The sequence below is a fragment of the Ictidomys tridecemlineatus genome, unplaced genomic scaffold (genome assembly GCF_052094955.1).
Source record: "Ictidomys tridecemlineatus isolate mIctTri1 unplaced genomic scaffold, mIctTri1.hap1 Scaffold_54, whole genome shotgun sequence".
In the NCBI taxonomy this organism is placed as follows: Eukaryota; Metazoa; Chordata; class Mammalia; order Rodentia; family Sciuridae; genus Ictidomys; species Ictidomys tridecemlineatus.
This window is the reverse complement of record NW_027523576.1, coordinates 412,175-434,760: the sequence shown is the minus strand read 5'-3', so window position 1 is coordinate 434,760 and position 22,586 is coordinate 412,175. Positions and strand designations below refer to the sequence as shown.

At 32.3% G+C, this 22,586-nt stretch overlaps 1 protein-coding gene across 1 annotated transcript in view; it reads left to right on the top strand.

The window, feature by feature from the left end:
• Nucleotides 1-6,913: 6,913 nt before the first annotated feature.
• Nucleotides 6,914-22,586, top strand: part of LOC144373965 (cohesin subunit SA-1-like) — a 40,120-nt gene continuing 24,447 nt past the window's right edge. The window contains exon 1 of the mRNA XM_078036902.1: nucleotides 6,914-7,001. The gene's annotated coding sequence lies outside the window, so the exon portion shown is untranslated. The remainder of the gene's footprint in view (nucleotides 7,002-22,586) is intronic.

The following is a 22,586-nucleotide window of genomic DNA, read 5'->3' as shown; positions in this document are numbered from 1 at the left end:
TGAAATGATATTATAAACTGATTGTAAGGTAAAATGAAAATACATCCTATCGTATGAAGGACCACACTATTCATCTAAGCTTAAAAACTAAGTAGTAATATAAAAGGACAACAGTAAGATCACTTTGGTCAGAAACGTCAGTAGTACAAATGAAAAGAAATAGCATTGTGTATAAGAGCAAATATCAGAAGAGCTACATTAAAATATTAAAAATATATTTAAAATAAGTGTAAAATAGTAAAAACAGACAAACTCAGACTTGCTTGTGTTCCCCTGTCCCACCCTTTGTGGTGCTGGGGATCAAATCCAGGGACTCTAACATGCTAGGCAAGATTGCTACCACTGAGTTGCATCCTAAACCCAAAACTCAGTCTTTGAAGAGCTATAAAAATAAAGAATGTTTTAGGGATATAGCTCAGTTGGTAGAGTGCTTGCCTCACATGCACAGAGCCATGGGTTCAATCCTCAGCACCACAAAAAAATAAATAAGTAAAATGAGAGTTATTTGTATGTTAAAAAAAAGTTTTAACTTACACATCAAGATAAGCCTCAGGTAGTAATAATATAAGTCTCATGAAGTAATAAAAAAATTCTCACTATGTAGAACTTATGCATTTACACACAAAAAAATGCTTGTGATTTGCAGGGGGGGGGAAATTTCATACATTTATTATACAATGATTCTCAGTTTAGAAGAGAATGGGAATGTTTTCTCTGATACAAGGCTGATTCATAGTGGGATAGGGAGGGGATGCATGGGAGGGATGAACTCTAGATAGGGCAGAGGGGTGGGAAGGGAAGGGACGGGGCATAGGGTTAGAAATGATGGTGGAATGAGATTGACATCATTATCCAAAGTATACATATGAAGATACAAATGGTTTGAATATACTTTGTATACAATTAGAGATGTGAAAAATTGTGCTCTATGTGTGTAATATGCATTTTAATGCATTCCACTCTCATATATAACAAATTAGAATGTTTTAAAAAAAAGGATTACTGTGGTTAGGTCTGCTTCCCCGCTTCCCGCGCACCTGCCTCGAAACATGGTCTGTTTGTACCCCAGAGTGACTTCTGTCTCCTAGGCTCAGGCAGTCCTCGAGCCTCAGCCTCCAAGTAGTTTGGACCATAGGTGTATGCCATCATTCCTGGCCCAGATTAGAGTTTACATGTGACTGTATTTTCTTTGCCATCTGCTTGTCTTTCTACAAAGCAAATGAATCTATAATATAGGATAATAGTTCTCTGTGCCTTTGTGTGTTTAACCAACATTCTGTCAAATGCTACTGAAAAATATATTTACCTAACAGTTTAAGAATATCAACTTAGTACACTGCATAGATAACCAAATTGAATTGATCTCTAAGCCTTATGGAGAGATTAAAGGCAAGATTTAAAATTCATTTTTAACATTGACTATTTTGTACCATATATGTAATTTTTCTTCCTTGCTTTAATTTTTGTTGTTGTTGTTGTTGTTGTCTTCTCTTTATTTTCTTTCTTAATTTAAAAATGTTATTTTTTGAACTGCCTCATATTCCTTATGGAGAAAAACAGAATATTAATTTCTGCACTGTTCTCTTGTACATAAGAATCATGATTATAACAAATGTCATGATATTTGTCATTTATAATCTGTAATTTTGAGTCTTCTAATGGTCTTCTTGTTGAATATCTGTGGCTGAGCTCTCAGAGATTTTCTTTGTAGTAAAGTCTTATAATAAAACTCTTTGTGTTGAATTGTGGATATGAAAACTATCAGTATCACAGCTTGAATTTTTCATACGTTTTTCTATTCTGGAGGTATGTATGTGAATTTGCTTTAAAATTAGTATCATACATTTCTCTTTTCACTTAATGTCACAAATAACCTTCATTATCATTAATGCTAACTGTAGATTCAGCTCATTTGTATTACTATTTACATTTCATCCTAATGTATGAATATATTAGTTTTATGAAACATTCTTTTATAAATATTTAAATTGATTAGCTTTTTTTTTTTACTAAACAAAAATATCCATGCAGGAAGGAATAGTCTCTATGTGGTAGGAAGGCTGCCACAATTATTAGAAGTTGGACTGATTTTGGCAGAGATAACAAAAATATACCAAAATTTAATTTTTCTTCTTGGTAGTAGAGAATTTCTTCACTTCTCTAATATCCAAATATTTAATATGGCTACTGATGTTTTGTCAATGAAGTACACTTCAAATCTGAGTCACAAAAACTTACTATGAGATGCTTTTTTAAAAATGATTTTTATGTTCTGTCAACTGGATATTGATACTGAAGGCTACTTACTTAGGATTATAGAAACTTTGTCATATTAAGGTCCCAGAGTAATTGTGTGTTTGTGATTTATGATTTAGGTATTCTAAAGTTATAGGATTCTCTTTGAAGATCTAGGACTATCGTATCCAAAATGTTTTTTGAAATTATCCTGTGTACCTTTCCTACTCCACAAATAAGGGCAACCCATATTGGAATATTATTTTTCTTAAGGTGAAACCCTAGACCATTGATTTAGATCTTTTTAAATAAATGTGGAATTTGTAAAATATAAGTGTGTATATGTAAGTATGTATGTAGTACTGGATTTGATTGAGCCTTGTATATGATAGACAAGCACTGTACCAGTGAGACACATTTCCAGTCAAATTATAAGTAACTATTTAAAGGTCTGATGTTTCGTCTCCATAAGCACCACTTTAGCTGTATTTTCAAACTTAGATGTTTTCATTATCTTTAGTTTAAAAAATTTTCTAATTACCAAACATTTGGGGATATTTTGTTATCTACTTCTGACTTGAATCTGTTATGGCCAGAGAATATGTTCTTTGTTATTTCAGGCCCTTAAGTACTTAAAAGATTTGATCCATAACTTGTTTTGGTGAATTCTATGTGTGTTAGAATTTATATTCTGTAATCATTGACATTATTTTTTATTCATGTCAATTTGGTCACATTTGTCTTATTCAAAACTATATACTTACTTTTTTGGTCTGTTTGCTTCTTTCTTCAGCTACTAAGAGATGTGTATTAAAAATCTCAGTATGATTATGAATTTGTCTATTCTTCTAGTTCAGTTTTTGTTGTATATGTTTTGAGACTTGTTATTTAGTGTATCCAAATTTAGCATTGTTATATCTTCCAAAAGAATTTATTATTATGGAATATTCCTCTTCATGTTTGATAATATTCCTTGTCTTTATTTCTGTTTAGTGTAGCCATATTCTTACAATTACTGTTTGCATGGTATATATTATTACCCTAATATTGCAAGCTACTTGTGCTCTTGTATTTAAGGAGTATCTCTTGTAAATATCACGTGGTTAGATATTTTTTCTATTTTAAATAGCAGTGTTCTTTATAATGACAGTATTGATAAACTACTTAAATGAATATGTTATATTGGGCTCAAATTCAGGGCCTGGGAAGAGATATAATTGGACTCTAATAGTTCTCAGACTCTTAAAAAAGAGGAAATTTTTTAAGGGAGTGGTGCTGCTGTAAACACAGCCTAAAGAAGCAGAAAGTTGGTAAAAATCTTAATATAGGTGACTTCCAAGGAGTAATTACTGGATGTATGAGGCTAATATCATTTTTCCTTCTCTATAATTTACTTGTCTGCGTAATGGTTGGGTCTTGTTGACCAGTCTAAAGAAGAGTGTTTAGTCCATTTTCTTGGTTTTATTTATATTTTTTGTTGAGTGTTTTGTTTTAAAAGTTATTTTGCCTTTATTTGGAAGATTTATTTTGGGTAGATTCTGTATTAAAAAAAATCTATATGGACATATTTTTTTCTTTCTTTCAGTATTTTAACTAGATCGTTCCATTATCCATGAGCTTGCATTATTTTTTGGTGTGAAATATACCATCCTTCTTGTCAGTCGTTCCCACATATATATCCTCTGGCTCCTTTAAGATTTTTTTTCTTTTCCTGAAGATTTCCAGCAGTTTGATTATGAGGCATGTTTATGGTTTTCTATTCTTTTTCTCTCTTTAAACTTTTATCCCACACAAGGTCCTCTGTAACAGGCTGCATTATCTACCCACCTATGCCCATAGTAATACTTCTCATACATATATGTCTGTAGTTTCTGTCTACCAACGCTTCTTTATTGCTTTATATTCTCCTGTTCTTTTGTCCCCACACTTTTCTGGTAGCTTTTATATTTAATTTAATTAATTAATTAATTTGCAGTGCTGGGAATTGAACTCAGGGGCACCCCCATCCTTATTATTTTATTCTGAGACAGGGTCTTTCTGAGTTGCCCAGCGTGGCCTTAGACTTTCGATCCTTCTGCCTCAGCCTTCTGAATAGGTTGATTACAAAAGTGTGCCACTGTGCCTGGCTTCTGAGAGCTTTTAAATAGTATGATTTTTTTAAACTCCTAGATGAATAATCAATTATGTTAATATAATTTATTAATAAATTGATGTTTGCCTTCTAAAATTGAAGTACTTTCTGCGTAATGTGTTCTGTATATCTGAAACTACTTCTGTACTTTGTTCTTTTATGTTACTTGTCTGTTATTTTCTGATTTATATTCAGTACCTTTGTAGTAAATTTTAGTACTTCTAATGCAATTTTCAGCACACAGGTTTTCTCAGAATGTTTTGAGCTCTTCATGTCTAACTGGTGGGAATATAAATCAATACCGGGGAATGAAAAATTCTGTCACCATGTTCAGAATGCTTTCACAATGGTGGACCCACATAGAAATATAGAAACAGATTCTTCCTCAGCCTTGTGCCACACTTTTTTAACAAGGTCTCACAAAGTTTTTTGCTTGGGTGCTAAATCTTAAAAGTTTCTGCATTTACTCCCTGGTTCTCACCATTATCCTGAACTAGTGATGAGACCTAACTCTCAGCAGAGCTGAACTTTCAACAGATAACCATACAATACTTTTTGATTTTTGCCCTCTCCTACCACCGTAATATTTTTCTTAGTTTCTGTTCATTTTTTAAATAAAACCTCCCAAACACTGTGTGATAAGATAGGAAGATAGGATTATGTACAAAAAAAAAAGTCTTCTCTTTTTACTTAGAAGAAATGAAAGTGATTCTTTTCAATAAAAGGTAATAAAAGAAGGTTAACCCAGCCAGAATGGACTACATTAAAAAGACTAAAAATACCTAGTATTGATTGGGACATGGAGCATCTGGAAATCTCCTATATTGTTCCTATTCTGTTGGTGGAAGTATAATTTACTATACTTGTTTCTGGGAAATTGCTTGTCATAGTCTGCTAACCCTTGACATGTATATTCTGTATACTAACAAGTCTATTGCTGATTATATAGAAAGTAGAAAAGAATGTGTATGTTCATCAAAAGATGTGTACATTTAAAACAGTTTGCTTGTAATTATCCTAATCTGAAAACAGCTTTATGTCCATTAACAGTAAAATGGATAATAAATTATTATCAATTTGTAAAGTAAAACACTACTCAGCAATACAAAAAAGGAATTACTAATATGAAAAATAACATAATTGGATCTTACTAATATAACTTTGCTGAAAGGAAACACAAAAGATGAAACATATCAAACTAATTTTTGGTAATAACTGTCAGAATAATAATTACCCTTTGGATTAGAAATGATTACTTACAGGAAAGTATCAGGAAGAAACATGTTTCAATTCTGGAAATATTTTCTTTTTCTTGTTTATTACATAGCTGTATTGGTCAGTTTATTAAGGTGTAACTTAAGATTTATGCATTTTGCTGTGTACAAACATACTTCAGTGCACAAATAAAATTTTAAAAAATGTATTATGTTTTATATATTTATTCTGATTTCCATCCTCAACTCCCACCAAAGAATATCCCAAACAGTCTTGCTAACTAGAATGCCAACTAAAATCTCATTAATTTGCCTCAGAAGCTGAGAAGACAATACAGTTTTGAGATAAAACTGAACTTTTTGGTGGTGTTGTTTTTAAATTCAGAACATATTTATGTCATTTTTTTATATCCTGTAAATTTTTCAAACATTTTCCTTATTAGTGCTTGTACTTCTCTTGAATTTATTTTTGGCATTTTTAGTTGTGAACAAACCTCTCTTCCTTTTATGTTGTCTAGTTATTGTAATGCTCAAGCCTTTTTTTTTATCAATGGTCTTATCAAATTTTTCTATTTTATTAGTCTGTTGAATCACTGTAGCAGAGCCTTAAGTTTCTTATTTGTAGCAAAAGAGACTTGTTTTTATTAGTGTTTTACTAATATTTGCGTTAACAAAAGGTTCAAACCTGTGTTGAATGGCTACAAGGGGTATCCTTGCTTTGTTGCTTGTTTAGTTGAAATGTCTTAAATATTTTAGTAACAAATGTATTTTAGTCTTTGTCTTTATTTTCTCTGAGTAGATTCCATCTTACTCTGGTTTTTGTAGAAGTATTTTTTATTGAGATTGACTTAATTTTATCAGACAGTTTTGAAATCTAAGAAGTGCAACCATTTAATTTTTTCATAAATTTGATTTCGAAATATTGAACCCTCCTTTTATTTCTGAAAAAATTCATTTTGTTACATATGTTCTGCACTCTTTAGTAGGTTTCCTGATACTCAGAAAACATTTATCTGTAAGGAGTGAAGTTGGCTTAATTTTGAGGTTGTTTTTATAATATAGTTTCTGAATAATTATATTTGCTTGACTTCAAGAGATTGGTAAAGTCGAGTTTGTTTGGTGTATTGTGAATGAGAACTAGTAATGTACATTTTATTGACCTTTTTAAAAAAGAGTTATCTTTGCTTTTATTTGGCTACAGAGAAGTAGTGTCAGATAAGTAGTTTTCTTATTCAAATAGACCCACAAACACAAACTTTTTGAAAATTTATTTGCTATGATATCAAAATTTTTTGAAGTTTTCATTTTTATATTTTTTTCCCACAGTCTGTGGTGGACGACTGGATTGAATCATAAACAAGACAGGGACATCGCACTTCTGGATTTAATCAACTTTTTTATCCAGTGTTCAGGATGTCGAGGTACAGAATATTAAAATAAACGATGTACATTGAGCCTGTCAGCCCAGCAGGGTGACTTTTTACTTCACCTGCACTACTCAAATATAATTCATTCTAGAATTATGTACTAATTTTTTTCTGATAGAGAAAATAATTGGTAAATTATTTAAGGATATTCATTTTTGTTCTAGTTCCATTTTGCTCCTATAAAATAATGCGTTTCTGAATTTTTTTGAAACTTTAGGGAGGAAATATGAATTTTATGCAATACCTTTTTGAATTGAATTTTTAGATCATAACATTTTCTTGTTTTTACTCATTTTTGTACATAAGCTTCATGTTAGAAAGTGTGGTAGTTGCTAACATTCACAATTTTGTGCATTTGCAAAATCCATAAAACAATTTAATTAAAGTGATATTTTTATCATTTTAACAGGTATTTACTAGATATTTTTCTCATGTAGAATAGTTATAGCTTAGATTAAAAGAGTCTAATATTTAAAGGTGTCTTTATTCTAAGGAATAATAAAGGAAATATATGACTAGTTCAGTGAAGTGTTACGATTATAAAAACCAGATATTATTTAATGACTGTTTAGATATGTCAAACCTTGTGCTTTTCTAAACTACATTAGTTGATTTAATCTGTGTTAACAGTCTTATCAGGTAGTTGTGATTCTTATTTTATAGATCAGAATCTGAGATTAAAGGTGTTAGGTGAGTTTATCTGGATTCATACAGTTAGGGCCAAAATCAAGACTCAAGAGTCAGGAAGTTTCATTTATTGTCTATATCCCTAACCCAAAAGATCATGAGAATAATAGGGATGAGCTTCTGATCCAGCTGGGCTGTACCTGTATATATTAATGTGGGAAGATGGTAAAACAACAAAACAATACATCCTAGAGGAAGCAGACCCTGAAATGAATATAAGGATGTTTGAAGAGAACAGCAAAAAGTAGCAGTGTACAAAAAGACAAGAAGCCACAATTGACTCCAGGACAGAATTCAATGGCTGAACCTTAGAGTTTAGAGACTGGCAGGGAGTAGGTAGAGATTAGGCTATTTAAAACTAAGAAAGTTTGTTCATTTTACTCTGGTAAAATTGGTGGAGCAACCACTGATAATATGTTTTTCATATATTATCTCTTGCACTCCAAGAGTTCTGGGTTTTTACTTTAAAAATAGTAAGTAGTCTTTAAAATTTTACTCCTGCAATATATTCCCATGGCTCTAAAAATAATTTTTAAGTTATATAATAAAAAGTCTTTACACTTTTTGTCTTCTCATTTATCTCTGCGTAATAGATGGCTCCTGTCTAAATTATTATATGTCCTCCAATCTATTTTTCTTTCTAGCCTTCTAATTTCCACACTTATAGGTTGAAATGCATACAATTTCTTCTAAATACCTATAACACAAAACATATTAGTGTATAGAGCTTTCATGCCTCCTCTTTTTCTAGGGAAAAAATATATTTATTTTTTGTTATTTTATTTTTTTTGTTATTTTAAACAGTACTATATTTCTCAAAATTTTCAGCTTAATGATTTAAAAATGGTATCAGTGTGATTTTTTAAAATATGATGTGAAATTTATATGACAGCCATTTTTAAAAATTTATTTTTTAAAAAAATAAATGATAGTGGAATGCATTACAATTCTTATTACACATATACAGCACAATTTTTCATATCTCTGGTTGTATATAAAGTATGTTGACACCAATTTGTATCTTCATACATGTACTTTGGATAATGAGTCCATCACATTCCACCAATCTTGCTAACCCCCTGCCCTCTCCTTTTCCCTCCCACCCCTTTGCTCTATCTAGAGTTTGTCTATTTCTCTCATGCTCCCCCTCCCTACCCCACTATGAATCAGCTTCCTTATATAAGAGAAAACATTAGGCATTTGTTCTTTTGGGATTGGCTATATAATAGCCATTTTAAAGTATACAGTTTATATCGTGCAGCTGTCTTAGTGTGGGTGGCTTTAACATCATGAAAGATTGGTTATCTTATAAAAAGCAAAAATTTATTTTTGGAAGTTTAGGATAAGAGTGCCAGTATGGTCTGGTCCTTGTTTGGTTTCCCTTCCAGGCTGTAAATTACTGATTTCATGTTGTATCCATGATAAAAAGAGGGTGAAAGAACTATGCTGGGTACCTTATAATGTCACTAACTCTCATAACCTAATTATTTCCTTCGTCCCTGTCTCCTAATACCAGTGCACTGGGACTTAAGATTTCAGCCTAAGAATTTTGGGAGGACACATAAAGATGTTTCGTACTTACCGTATATTTTTGAGGATTAGATAAGTTGTAGCCTGTATCAGTAGTTCATTTTTCTTTCATGATTGATTAATACTCCATGTTATATATGAATTTCACAAATTGTTTACCAATTCATCTGTCTTTAGATATTCAGGTTCTTTCTACTATCTTTGCTATTGTGATTACTGAAAGAGAAAGCATTCATGAACAGGTCTTTGTGGTATAACTACACACTGGGCTTTTGTGGCACTTTAAACAAATAAAATGGGGAATATCTGTGCTAACATGCATTAATAAATTTTTAAGGGCAAAGTGCAAAAGAAAATCTGAAGTATACATCCTTTTTTTTCCTAAGAAGAGAGAAATTTAGATATACACATGTATATGCTTATATGACTGAAAAGAAATATAAAAAGAATAAACCAGAGATCAATGAGATTGGTTACAAATAGGGAGGGATTGTGGGGGAGGGGGAAGAAAGGGAGGGAGAGTGAGAATGAGAATTAGCTGGAAAAATATAGAGGGAATTGGGGTGGGGATGGATACTTAATTTGAAAATACCTTTTTTTTTTGGTACTAAAGACTGAACCCAGAAGTGATTTACCACTAAGCCACATCCCAAGCCCTTTTATTATTTTATTTTGAGACAGGGTCTTGCTAAGTTGTGTAGGGTCTCAGCCTCCTGAACCACAGGAATTATAGGCATGCACCACCATGCCTGGTTGAAAATGCTTTTTGAATAGTCCTTAACTTTGAATGCTATCTCAAAATTTCACACACTCAACAAAAATAAAATGGAAATCAAGAAAGATGAAGGTGTAAGTTCTAAAATTGAATGCAAACGAAACAAATTAATCATATCATTCCATACAGTAATTAAACTGTACTAAAAAGAGAACTGAAAACTTCTATATAATAGGCACAGTATAGTGAAGGTCAACAAAGGACAAATGAACTATATTTCTAATATGTTGAGGTAAGATTTGTATCATACATACAGACCTTTTTGTTATAAATTAAATTTCTAAAATGCAGGTTCAAATTTTATTGTATCAGTTATTCCCCCTAAAGCTGCATAAGATCAAATGACTAATCTATGTTTACATAACTTGTCTTGATGGAATAGGGACTATTTAACAAGGGGACTATTTATCAATAAGGACTATTTAGGAAAGGGAAGAGTTTGGGAGAAAGGGTAGAAGGGAGGATTGGATATGACCAACACATGATATAAATACATGTATGGAAATATCACAATGAAACCTGTTAGTTTGTACAATTAATATGTTAATAAATAAAATTGGCTTGAAATAGGAAGAGAGTAAGGGTATCGAGAGGCTTTTTTTTTTTAACCATTAGTTACAGACTAGAAGGATACCACAACCAATGACAAGGCAAATGGAACATCTTACCATGACTGAAGAACATGGGCAGTATTGTTTTCTCATCTTGGATCTTGAACCCTAGGATACAGTATTGGTTTCCAACTTTAGCTATCTTAGATTGCATCAGCACCACTGATTGCCTCCCTAACTGCCCATTTATCTTTAGTCTTTTCACAAAAGTCTCTTCATTTGAACCATTTAGAAAGAATTCTATTTACTGTGGGAGCCCTCCATCAAAATGGGCCAACTAACTCAATAAAATATATATTTAGTATTAATGAATAGGGAATGATGACAAAGGAAAAGTTTAAAACTGTTAACCTTGTGTTGTAGTCTTAAGTTGTATAACTTTATAAATGTTTATAGAAATAAATTTATGAGGAAGCTAAAAGGGCTTTTCATAGAACTATAGGGATAGATTAATAGAATTATGCTTGCCTAAATGAATGTGTTAGCCATGTTCAAAAGTATTATACTTTATTAAATACATAATATTGATGAATATATGCATACATTCTGGTTTACACCAATACATAACATTTCAAAGTGTTTGTGTGGGGTAATGATAAATATTTTTCATTGACAAATGTCTTTTTATATAAAGTATATGCTTGAGAATTGATGATTAGAAATAACCTTTCTTATTTGGTTATCACAACTAATATTTCTGTTTTGTAGTACTTATATTGACTTCCAAATGCTCCTTAGGAGTGCAGGATTGCCAGAGAATTAAACCTAGGAGCAGTTAATCAGTTTCTTGAACTTTCCTAATTTGTGAGCCCATTAGTGTCACAGGAATTTTTTTGTGGCACCTCTAGGCCAAAAGAAATACAATGGTTCCTTTTATAAAATAGTTATATCCAAACTAGTTATTTATGTCCTCACAACTTAATAGCTGCTGTTAAGAAAAGTGATATGTATATAATTGAGATAAAATAAAAATTATGTTACTCTTATATAACCATAATTAATAATGTATGTGTGTACCTATTGGACACCCAATCTTTGGATTCACCCTCAATTTTGGTTCCATATTGGTTTTCTGGCAGTACTTATGAAAACTAAGGTTCCTAAACATAGGATATTTTCAGAAGGAGCTTAATTAGGTTCTAGTTAATGAGAGTAGTAATGGGCTACATAAAACACTTCTAATTCTGATTTTTTCCCCTTATTTTATGTCCCTACTGCAATACTATGATTTATTGTCTTCTCCCAAGTAAATAAATGGCACTGGTATCCTTATCTGTGTGTGTGTATATATGTGCCTGTGGCTTAGAAACTAACAAGTGTATACTTAATGGGTTCATTATGTATTAATCAGTATTCTCTTTTGAATTTAATGAATCCTTATCTCTAAACATGTACAAGTACATTATCATTTTTCTTAAGTTTCTTTAAGTTGTGACATTTTATACATACAGAAGATATATAGAATATGTAAGTATAGGTTTTATAATTTAATATATTATGAATTCCAGTGTTACCAGTACTCCAGTCAAAGAAAAGAATATTGCCAGGACTTCACAAGAACCTTCCTTTCTGTGTTGTATGACCCTCCCCATCACAACTGTTTCCATTTCCCACAGAGATAAGTGTTACCTTGATTTTATGAGAACTATTTCTTGGCTTTTCTTTATAGCTTTATAATTAGTAGTTATGTCCTTAAATAAAATAGTTTTGCCTGCTCTCCTTATTTGGATAGTTAACTATACCTACTCTTTGTGTTACTTTTATGTTTCCTGTACTGTAGTTATTTATGTATATGATAAAGACAATTCTTTGTTGTTTTGGTTTCTCCTGTGTATCATAGAACATTTAGCAATATCTTTTACCTGTAACTCTTAGTTACCAATAACACATTTCTCTCTTTCTTCTCTCCCTGAGTTATGACAATCAAAAATGTCTGTAGAGGTTGCTAAATGCCCCTGGAGAGGCAAATTGCCCTATTTTGAGAGCTTCTATAAAATATCAGTTTTATAAGCATACCAGTTTATTTATACTTCTACCCTTGAAAGAAATTAAATTGTTTCTAGCTTGTAGGTAATATAAACAATATTACTATAAACTATCTTTTATACATGTTAGTTAGTATCCCTGTACAAAATGGTGTGATTTATATACCATGGAGTCAAAGTTCTTGCTGGGCTTGAAAATATAATGGCCATACTTTGTTGAAATGGTTGTAGTTAATTTTAATGCTCTAACTACTCAATGTCACTGAAATCAGATGGCTTCATATCTTTGCTCAAACATAGTATTGACAATATTTTTAGATTTGTCTTGTGAGGTAGCTTCCAAAGTCTCATGTTACGTTTTTCATTTTTATTTCCTCTCCTGCTTTTGAGATTGTGTACTGTTTCATATATCAGTTGATTATTTTACTCTTGCAATGTTGGTCGTTTTTTTTTTAATTGATTTGTAAGATTTTTCTGATAATACCAGTCTCTTGATGAAAAAAAAAAATATATATATCTATACACATATACTCACATGCATATGCTGTCCTTTCCCACCTTGCAGTAGGTTCTTTTTTTCTCCTCATTCTCATAATTTGATATATTATTATTTGAGGGAAGTGGTTTCTATCTGTTTTGTTCTCTGTTATATCTCTAGCACCTATAAATATTTGTTGAAAGAATGAATGAGCCTAAGTTCTTAATTTTAAAATGTAATGAAATTTGTTAGTCTTCTCTTTTATGTGCATTTTGTGTTTTATGTGGGAAATTCTTGTTGTTGTTTTTTCCCCCTTTTCCCTTCATCTTTTTGTAGTACTAGAGATTGAGTCCAAGGGCATTCTACCACTTTTATGTCCCTAGTTCTTTTTTCAGTGTTTTTTATATGATAATGTCACTAAGTTGTCGAGGCTAGTATTGAACTTATGATGTTCCTGCCTCAGCTTCTCAGGTTGCTAAGTGTATAGGTATGGGACCCCACATTTAACTTATTTAAGAAATTCTTTACATGATAGTCAAGAAAATATTCTCCTGGTTTTTAAATAAAAACTTCTAGTTTATATAAAGTTTATTTATATTCAGTTTAACCTTGGAAATTTAGGTTTTTACTCCATCTGGAGTTGTAGATTTTTTAAGTGTGAAAAGTCCTCTAGTTTTTTTACTATTTGTACAATGGAACCATTAGCATATGCAAAGTATTTGCTTACAGGAAAGTCTTCTGGATTCTGTATTCTAATAATTAATTTGTTACTTTAAAAAAATCCCTTGACTAGAAAATTCTTGGTGTGCATGTGAGATTGTGTGTTTTGTAATTAGTTCTACCAATAAACTTGGTAAAACTAATTAGAAAACTTGTTAGAATTTGTGTATCAGAGTTTCTCAACTGGGATAGACACTATTGACATTTGGGGCTGGATTATTCTTTTTTGTGGAGCATTTCTCCATCATAGGCTCTACCCATTGAATGACAGTGGAAAGTCTCCTGTACCATCATTGTTCATGTCAAAGTAGTTCACAGGTGGAAGTGCAAAGATTAATGGTACTTTTATACATCCGTGGTTGATATATTTACATTTTTATGAAATCAGATCTTATAATTCACAGTCATTTTATTTCTCCATTTAGGTTTTTTTTTCACTATGTTAGAGGGTTTTTTTTGGGGTGGGGGTTGTACATCTGTAATTAAATTTATTTTTGGATTTTGACCATTTAAAAGCATTCATTATTAATAGAACCTTTTTTTTGTCAAAAGACTTAATTTTTAGAGCAGTTTTAGGCTTATATAAAAAATAAGCAGAAAATATAGATAGTTCTCATTTATCCTCCTTCTACCTCCATTTCCTGTTTTAAGATCTATCAATTACTGTGGTAATTGATGAAATGATATCAATACATTATAATCAGCTGAAGTCCATGGTTTACATTAGAGTTTACTCTGTGATGTAATATTCTGAGTTTTCACAAATTCATGATAATCTATATACTGTTACAGTATCATATAGGATAGTCTCACTGACCATAAAATCCCCTATCGTTTTACAGCTCTCTTCTCATTCCCCCATAAAATTTTTAAATTTATCATGAAGTTTGATTTGTTAATATATTTTGGGGGATTTAGTATGTGTATCCTTTTTGTTTGTTCATTTGTTTATGGTACTGGGGATTGAAATCAGGGCCTCATGCTTGTTTGGCAAGTACACTATCAGTGAGCTACATTCCAGGCTCTTTTTAAAAACTTTTTAAAATTCTGGATCTAGATAGGGTCTCCTGAGTTGTCCAGGCTGGCCTCAAACTTCTGATTCTTTTGCCTTGCCTTCCCAAGTACCTGAGATTGTGGTTATATACCACAAATCCAGGATATATCTATATTTTATCAATGAGATTACCTGTACTTTTCCCTTTTTATTCTTTCCATTTTTAGTATCAAGGCCTTCTTATCTTAACAAAATGCATAGTACACATCTATGGATTATTATCTTTATTAATATGAAATGACCTTCTTTGTCTCTTTACCAAGTTTGGCTGTATTCTGTTTCATCAGATATGAATATAAGTACTCCTCTTGCTTTTTTTCATTCCATCTTCTTCGAACATCATTTTCCATCTTTTCACTTTCAATGAAGTTAGTCTTTCCTAGTAAGGTTACTTTTTTTTTTTTTTTACAAGCATCGTATTACTTTTTTGAGTCTAGAGTAATTTAAATTTTTTTCTTTTTGTTGGTTTTTAGATTCCTTTTGTTTTTTTTTAACAGTTCTGAAAATCGGCTTTATTTTAGAAACCAGTTTCTTAAAATAAACCTTGTTTTAAAAAATCACTTTACAAACATTTTGTATCTTGTATTTATTAACTTAGTGACTTTGGACAAGCGGTTTAACATCTGTGCTTCATCTGTATGGTATCAATACCAATGATCCTTTCTCAGTACTGGCATGTAGTTAAAACAACGTGGAGAATCAGAACTCTTACAAACTTAAAATTATGGTCGAAATTAAGTTAAATAAAATCAAGGAAATAAAATAAGTGTTAAATTTATTTAACAAGAATTTTAATGTGCTTTTAATTTTTTTAAATCATAACCTTATTTGCTACAATTGTAATGTCCCTCAATTTATATAAATTTTCTGTTTTTCCTGTTGTTTGGATCTTTTATCTTTTAGATCCCCTATTATATTTTTTCCCCTTAATTTAGTCTCCTTTTCTGGTATAGGATATTATCTGATACATTTATGAATAAAAGGATATCAGAAAAGTAAATATTTGAGATTTTGCATGTCTACAAAAATATGGATTTGGCCTCTTATTTAATAGTTGACTGCAATCTAGATTTAAATATTACAAATTATTTTCTTCAGAATTTGTCTCTATCTTCCAGTATTGCTCCTGAGAAGTTCTTCGCTATTAAGCTTTCAAGGGCTGGGATTGTGGCTAAGTGAGAGAATGCTTGCCTAGCATGTGTGAGGCACTAGGTTCGGTTCTCAGCACCACATATAAATAAATAAGATAAAGATTCATCAACAACTTTACAAATAAATAATTAATTAAAATATTTCAAGCCTCTCTCCTTCCCTCCCTCCCTCCATTCCTTCCTTCCTTCCTTCCTTCCTCCCTTCCTTCCCTCCCTCCATCCCTATTGAACTTGGTGGGGGGGTACTTAACCACTAAACCACATCCTTAACCGTTTTAATTTTTTTATTTTGAGACAGCATCTCACTAAGTTGCTGAGGCTGGCCTCAAACTTGGAATCCTCCTGTCTCAGTCTTCCAGCCACTGGGATAACAGTCTTGAGCTGCTCTGCCAAGCAATAACCCTGTTTCTTGTCTTTAGAAACTTTTACATTTTGCTACTTGTTCCTAGTATTCTGAAATTTTTCGGTGCTATACTCTGGTGTATGTTTTTTCCAGATTGGTGGGTATCATTGTGGGGTTGTCTGGTGGTAAACTAATGTTTACATTATAGGTCCTCAGATGTTGGCTTTGGTAATATTTTTTTTCTCCTGTAAAAGATCAGCTTCTTTGCAGAAGCATGTAAAATGGCTGTCTTGACATTTTGGAGTTGGGTAGGGTGAGGACGTGCTTGACATTCTGCACATCACATATAATTGTGAATGTGAATCACATATGTGTGTGTGTATGTATGTATGCATATGTATTATGTATATATACAATGATTCCAAATCTCTGGTTTATTTTCCTCAAGAAATAAATGTCTGGACTTCCAAAATAAGTATGTGGTAGAAAAATTGCCAGGCTGCCTAGGTTTGGTGAGGACATGGGAATTTAATTGCATATTTTACAGACTATATCACTTTCCATCTTCTGTGGAACAGATGCAGTCTGTTTCTGCATTTTACAGAGCAAAATGGCTTTTTGTTTCACAGATAATAGCTGTCATGATTTTTCTACCCCTTTCTTTGATTTGAATGTTCCCTCCTCGTCTCCTTGCTATTCATATATTTGTGATTTGAGACTGCAGGTATTTTCTGGATTCTTTGAAGATGAAAAATCTTTTCTCCTTCCTATTTTGCTTCAAATTTAAAGGGATAAAGGGATTAGTTAAATCTTTTTTTTTTAAGTTTTTTAGTTGTAGATGGATACGATACTTTTATTTGCTTGCTTATTTGTTTGTTTGTTTATTTGTTTTTATGTGGGTGCTGGGGATTGAACCCAGTGCCTCAGGGATGCTAGGCAAGTGCTCTACCCTGAGCCATAACCCCAGTCCCAATTAGTTAAATCTTTATCATTTGAAAATGATGAAGTTTATCATAGCCCCCTTTTAACCAACGCTTTTTATAGTAAGGCTTATGCAAAATTAAGTATTATCAACCCTCTCTTAATAATCTAATGTGTCCCATTATCAAACATTTTTAGACACTAGATAAAGTAACATGTGCCTATAGTCCCCTCCCCACTTTGGAAGATCACTTGGACCTATGAGTTTTAGACCAGCCAGGGCAGTGTAGTGTTTTTTTCTGTTTTCCTACTCATCTACTGTTTTTCTTCTATTTGGTCCTGAAATACTTTTACACAGTATTTTTTTTTAAAATTTTTATTTGTTTTAATTAGTTATACATGATAGTAGAATGCATTTATGTACTTTGATATCTGTAGATGGGATATAATTTCTCATTTTTCTGAGTGTTCATGTTATAGAATCATATTGATCATGCAGTCACATACATACATAAAGTAATAATGACTGTTTCATTCCATTATCTTACCTATCCCTAAATCCCCTTTCCTCCCCCTTTTTTCACTTCCCTCTACCTAGTCTAAGGTAACATTTTTCTTCTCTTATTGTGAATTAGCATCTTTATATTAGATAAAACATTTGGCCTGTGTTTTTTTTTCGGATTGGCTTATTTCACTTAGCATGATATTCTCCAACTCCATCTATTTACTAGGAAATGTCATAATTTCATTCTTCTTTAAAGCTGAGTAATATCCCATTGAGTATATATACCCCTTTTTAAATCCATTCATCTATTGAAGGACACCTAGGTTGGTTCCATAGTTTAGCTATTGAGAATTGAGCTTCTTTAAACATAGAGTGGCTGCATTACTATAATATGTTGATTTTAAGTCCTTTGGGTATAAACCGAGGAGTGGGATAGCTGGGTCAAATGGTGGCTCCTTTCCAAGTTTTCTGAGGAATCTCCATACTACTTTCCATAGTGGTTGCACCAATTTGCAGTTCCATCCCAGTATTTTTAATATTCTTCACACAATATCTATCTCTTTTTTCCTTTCATCATTTGTTATAATCACATCCTTCTTTATACCCTCAATTTCTTGCCTCTGTCTCCCTTCGTCATACTCCCTAGAAAACCCTGTATCACCACATGCACCACACTTGCATCAGAGTACCTGAAAGTGACTGGGGAGGAAACCTAACTATAATGGCTGGATTTTCTGTTAATATGTCAATGGAACCTTTTTAATGCTGCTAGTAAACCCTATGATATTTCATTCTAGAGTTATTTGCACTTCCTTACAAGGTTATGCCTTACCTCAAAACTATAAAACCTCCTGTCTTATCTTCACACTTAGTTGATTATCTTGTTCTTTAATGGAAACAATCAGAAGAGTATTATTCAAGGATTAAACCTACCTGTCTGGCTACAATAGTTGTAATATCTATACGTTCTGTCTTTTCTCTTACTACAATGCCCTCTAAGGCCAGTCCTTATATTTGTACAATGAATCTAATCCCCATTCACTTTAGAACATTGTTTTTCAGATTGTTCTGTCTCTCTTTTCTGACTTCAGTTTGTCCCCTGGGATTAGATAAGTCTTATCATTATGCTAACATGGTGTAATGGCTCCCATCTTTTAGAAATCCTTTGCATTAATCTGGATTTCTTCCAAATAACAAAACCATTTAGAAATATAGTTACCTATTTACATGCGCGCGTGCACACACACACACACACACACACACACACACACACACCCCAATACATACATACTTAAGTAAATTGACTCTATGCAGTTATGAGCTGGCAAATTGAAATCTGTAGAAAAGCCAGCCAACAAGTTGGAAACTCAGTCAGGAATTATACTGCATTGAATCAGATCTGTAAGGCAGGCCAGAAGCTTAGTATTTTATGCTGCAGATGTCAGAAATTTCTTTTGAGAAGTTTGTTTTTTCTTTTAAACCTGCATCTAATTGTGTGAGGCCCACTCACATTAAATCTCCTTTGTTTAAAATCAGCTGAATTTAGATATTAATCATATCTACAAAATACCTTCAAGGAAATAAGTCGATTAGTGTTTGATTAAATATCTGACCAAGGTAATCTAGCAAAAATTGACATATAAGACTGATTATCACAAATCCCTTGTTTTGTCATGCCCCTCAGCTACATTCTCATCGCTCCTTTTCTGTGCTACAAATCACAAAGAATGATTTATATGTACTATTTTACTCAGTATCCTCATAACTCTCTTTGTACCTACTCCTGTCAGGTTTCTGTTTCTAACACTGCACTGCCTGTGTTGTCGCCTGGTTAACAGTTACCTTCTCTGATTGGTAGATCCCCCCTTTTATTAAGTTGCATTATAATATATATAACAGTAGGATTTTTTGTTACATGTTCATGCACGATTGCCAATATCTCTTTCCCTTTCCTTTTCCTTCCCCTGGTCCCTTTCCTGTGTTTACTGGTCTCCTTTCTAATTTCATACAACCTCCACCACATTTTTTTCTTCTTTTTTTTTTTTCACAAGCATCTACATAAGGGAGAAAACATCAGACTTCCTGAGTTTGACTTATTTCACTCAACATGATGTCCTCCAGTTCCATTCATTTACCACCAGATTACATTATTTCATTTTAGTCCCTGAATAAAACTTCATTGTGTATATATACACATTTTCTTTCTCCATTCATCTGCTTTTATTCTGGTTGTATAATTTGGCTATGTGAATTATGCTGCTATAAACAAGGGTATGCATATCTTGCTGTAGTATGATGACTTTAATTCTTTGGCATAAAAATCAAGAAGTGTTATTGCTGGAACTTAGGGTGGTTTCATTCCTAGTCTTTTTGTTTTAATTATTCGTTTTAGTTCCATATAATATTAGGATATATTTTGGCATTAATCACAAAAAATGGAATATAACTTGCTTTAATTTAGCCCCTAGTACTTCTCCCCTTGACATTTCCCCCTCTTTTTGTTCCCCTCCCTATCTCCTACTGATCCATCTGTAATTTATAGTTTTTTTAAAATTAGTGTCTTATAGATGTACTTGATGTTGGGATTCACTGTGGTATATTCATGTATGTATACATATGAAAGTTCAGTCGATTCATTCCACTATTCTTCCCTTTTCCTATCCTTCTTTCCTTTGATTTTTGGAGACTGGCTTATTTCACTTAGCACGATAGTCTCTATTTTCATCATTTGCTGGCAAATGCCATAATTTCATTCTCTATGGCTAGTACTCCATTGCATGTATGTATATGTGTGTGTATATATATATATATATGATTTTTCTTGAGCCCTGTTGAAGGGCTCCTAGGTTGGTTCCATAGCTTGACTGTTGAAATTGTGCTACTATAAACATTGATGTGGCTGTATTCCTGATGTATGCTGGTTTTAAATCTTTTAGATATACATCAAAAAGTGAATAGCTGGGTCATACGGTGGTTCTATTCCATAGTCTTTTGAGGAAACTTCATACTGATTTCCATAGTGGTTATACTAATTTACAGTGTTACCAAGAGTGTAAAAGTATTCATTTCCCCACACATCTTTTCCATTTGTTGTTTTTTTTTTAATTCTTGATGGCTGCCATTCTAATTTGAACAAGATGAAATCTCAGTGTATTTTTGATTTGCATTTCCTCATTGCTATATTTGTTGGCCATTTGTACTACTTCTTTTAAGAAGTGTCTGTTAAGTTTATTTTTTTCATTTATTGTTTGGGTTTTTTTTAGTCCTTTATATATTCTAGACATTAAATCTTCTGTCAGAAGAGTAGCTAACAAAGCTTTTCTCTTTTCTCTTCACACTCTTGTTTTCTTTGTTGTGCAGAAGCTTTTTAAATTTGATGCTGTTCCATTTATTATTTCTTGGTGTTATTTTCTGAACTTTAGGAATCTGTAGAAAAAGTCCTTGCCTGTACCTCTATGAGAATGTTGACCCTACATTTTCTTCCAGCAGTTACAAAGTTTCTGGTCTAATTTCTAGTTTTTGGTTTCTTTTGAATTGATATTGGTTCAGGGTAAGAGATAGGAATAGAGTTTCATTCTTAGACATATGGATATCCAGTTTTCTTAGCACCATTAATTTAAAAAGGCTATCTTGTCTCCTGTGTATGTTTTTGCTATCCATGACTATATCTTTTTGGGTTTGTCTGTGTCTTCTATTTTCTTCCATTGGCCTATAGGTCTGTTTTTATGTCAGTACTATGCAGTTTATATTACTATAACTCAGGTATAACTTGAATTCATTTATTGTGATTCCTCTCCAGCATTGTTTTTTTTTTTTTTGGCTTAGAATTGCTTTGACTATTCTGTGTCTTTTATTCTTCTAACTGAATTTTAAGACTTTTTGTTTTTCCTAATTCAATAAATGATGTCATTTGTATTTTGGTTGGGATTTCACTAAATCTCTACTTTGATTTTGATAGTATGACCATTTTAACATATTAATTCTTCCTTTCACTGGAGCTCTTTCTACCTTGTGTCTTCAGTTCTTCAGCGTTCTATAATTTTCATTGTAGAAGTCTTTCACTTCCTTGGTTCGATTTATTCCTAGTGCTGGGTTTTTTTGGGGGGTGGGGTGGGGGGGAGTATGGGGAGTATTATAAATCAAATTATTTTCCTGAGTCTCTGCATATTCATTATTGATATATAGGACGGGTTATGTTGATTCTGTATCTTTAGCAGTTATCTTCTCATTGCCTAGGTCATTGAGCAACTCACGGATGTCACCTTTCTTTCTTCTTGGAACACTGTCTTTGCATGTTTTCTGGAAACAAGTATTAGCCTATAGGTTTTAACTAAACTGCACATATTGAATTATCTTTAAGACTCAGTCTTCAGGTTTTTTTATTAAGTAATGAATAAAGTGTAAAATAGTTTGTGTTAATTTTTTTCTTTTTTTTTTTAGTTGTAGTTAGACACAATATTTTTATTTATTTTTATGTAGTGCCTCACCAATGAGGTACAGCCCCATCCCTTCTGTTAACTTTTTGTTCACTGCGACAAAGTACCTGAGAAAGTCAAATACAAACCATTTTGACTTATGATTTTACAGATGTGAGTTTATGTTCAGACAGTTCAGTTGTTTTGGAGCTTATTGAGGCAGTACATCATGGTGAAAGGGCACGATAGAGCAAAGCTGTTCATCTGCTGGCAGCTAGGAAGCATAGACAGAGTGGGGTGCTTGGAGAAGAGTGTTGGGGAAAAAATATACCCTTCAAAGTTATTCCCCCAGTGACCTACCTCCTTCAACTAGGCACCATCTCCTAAAGTTTCTATCACTCCCA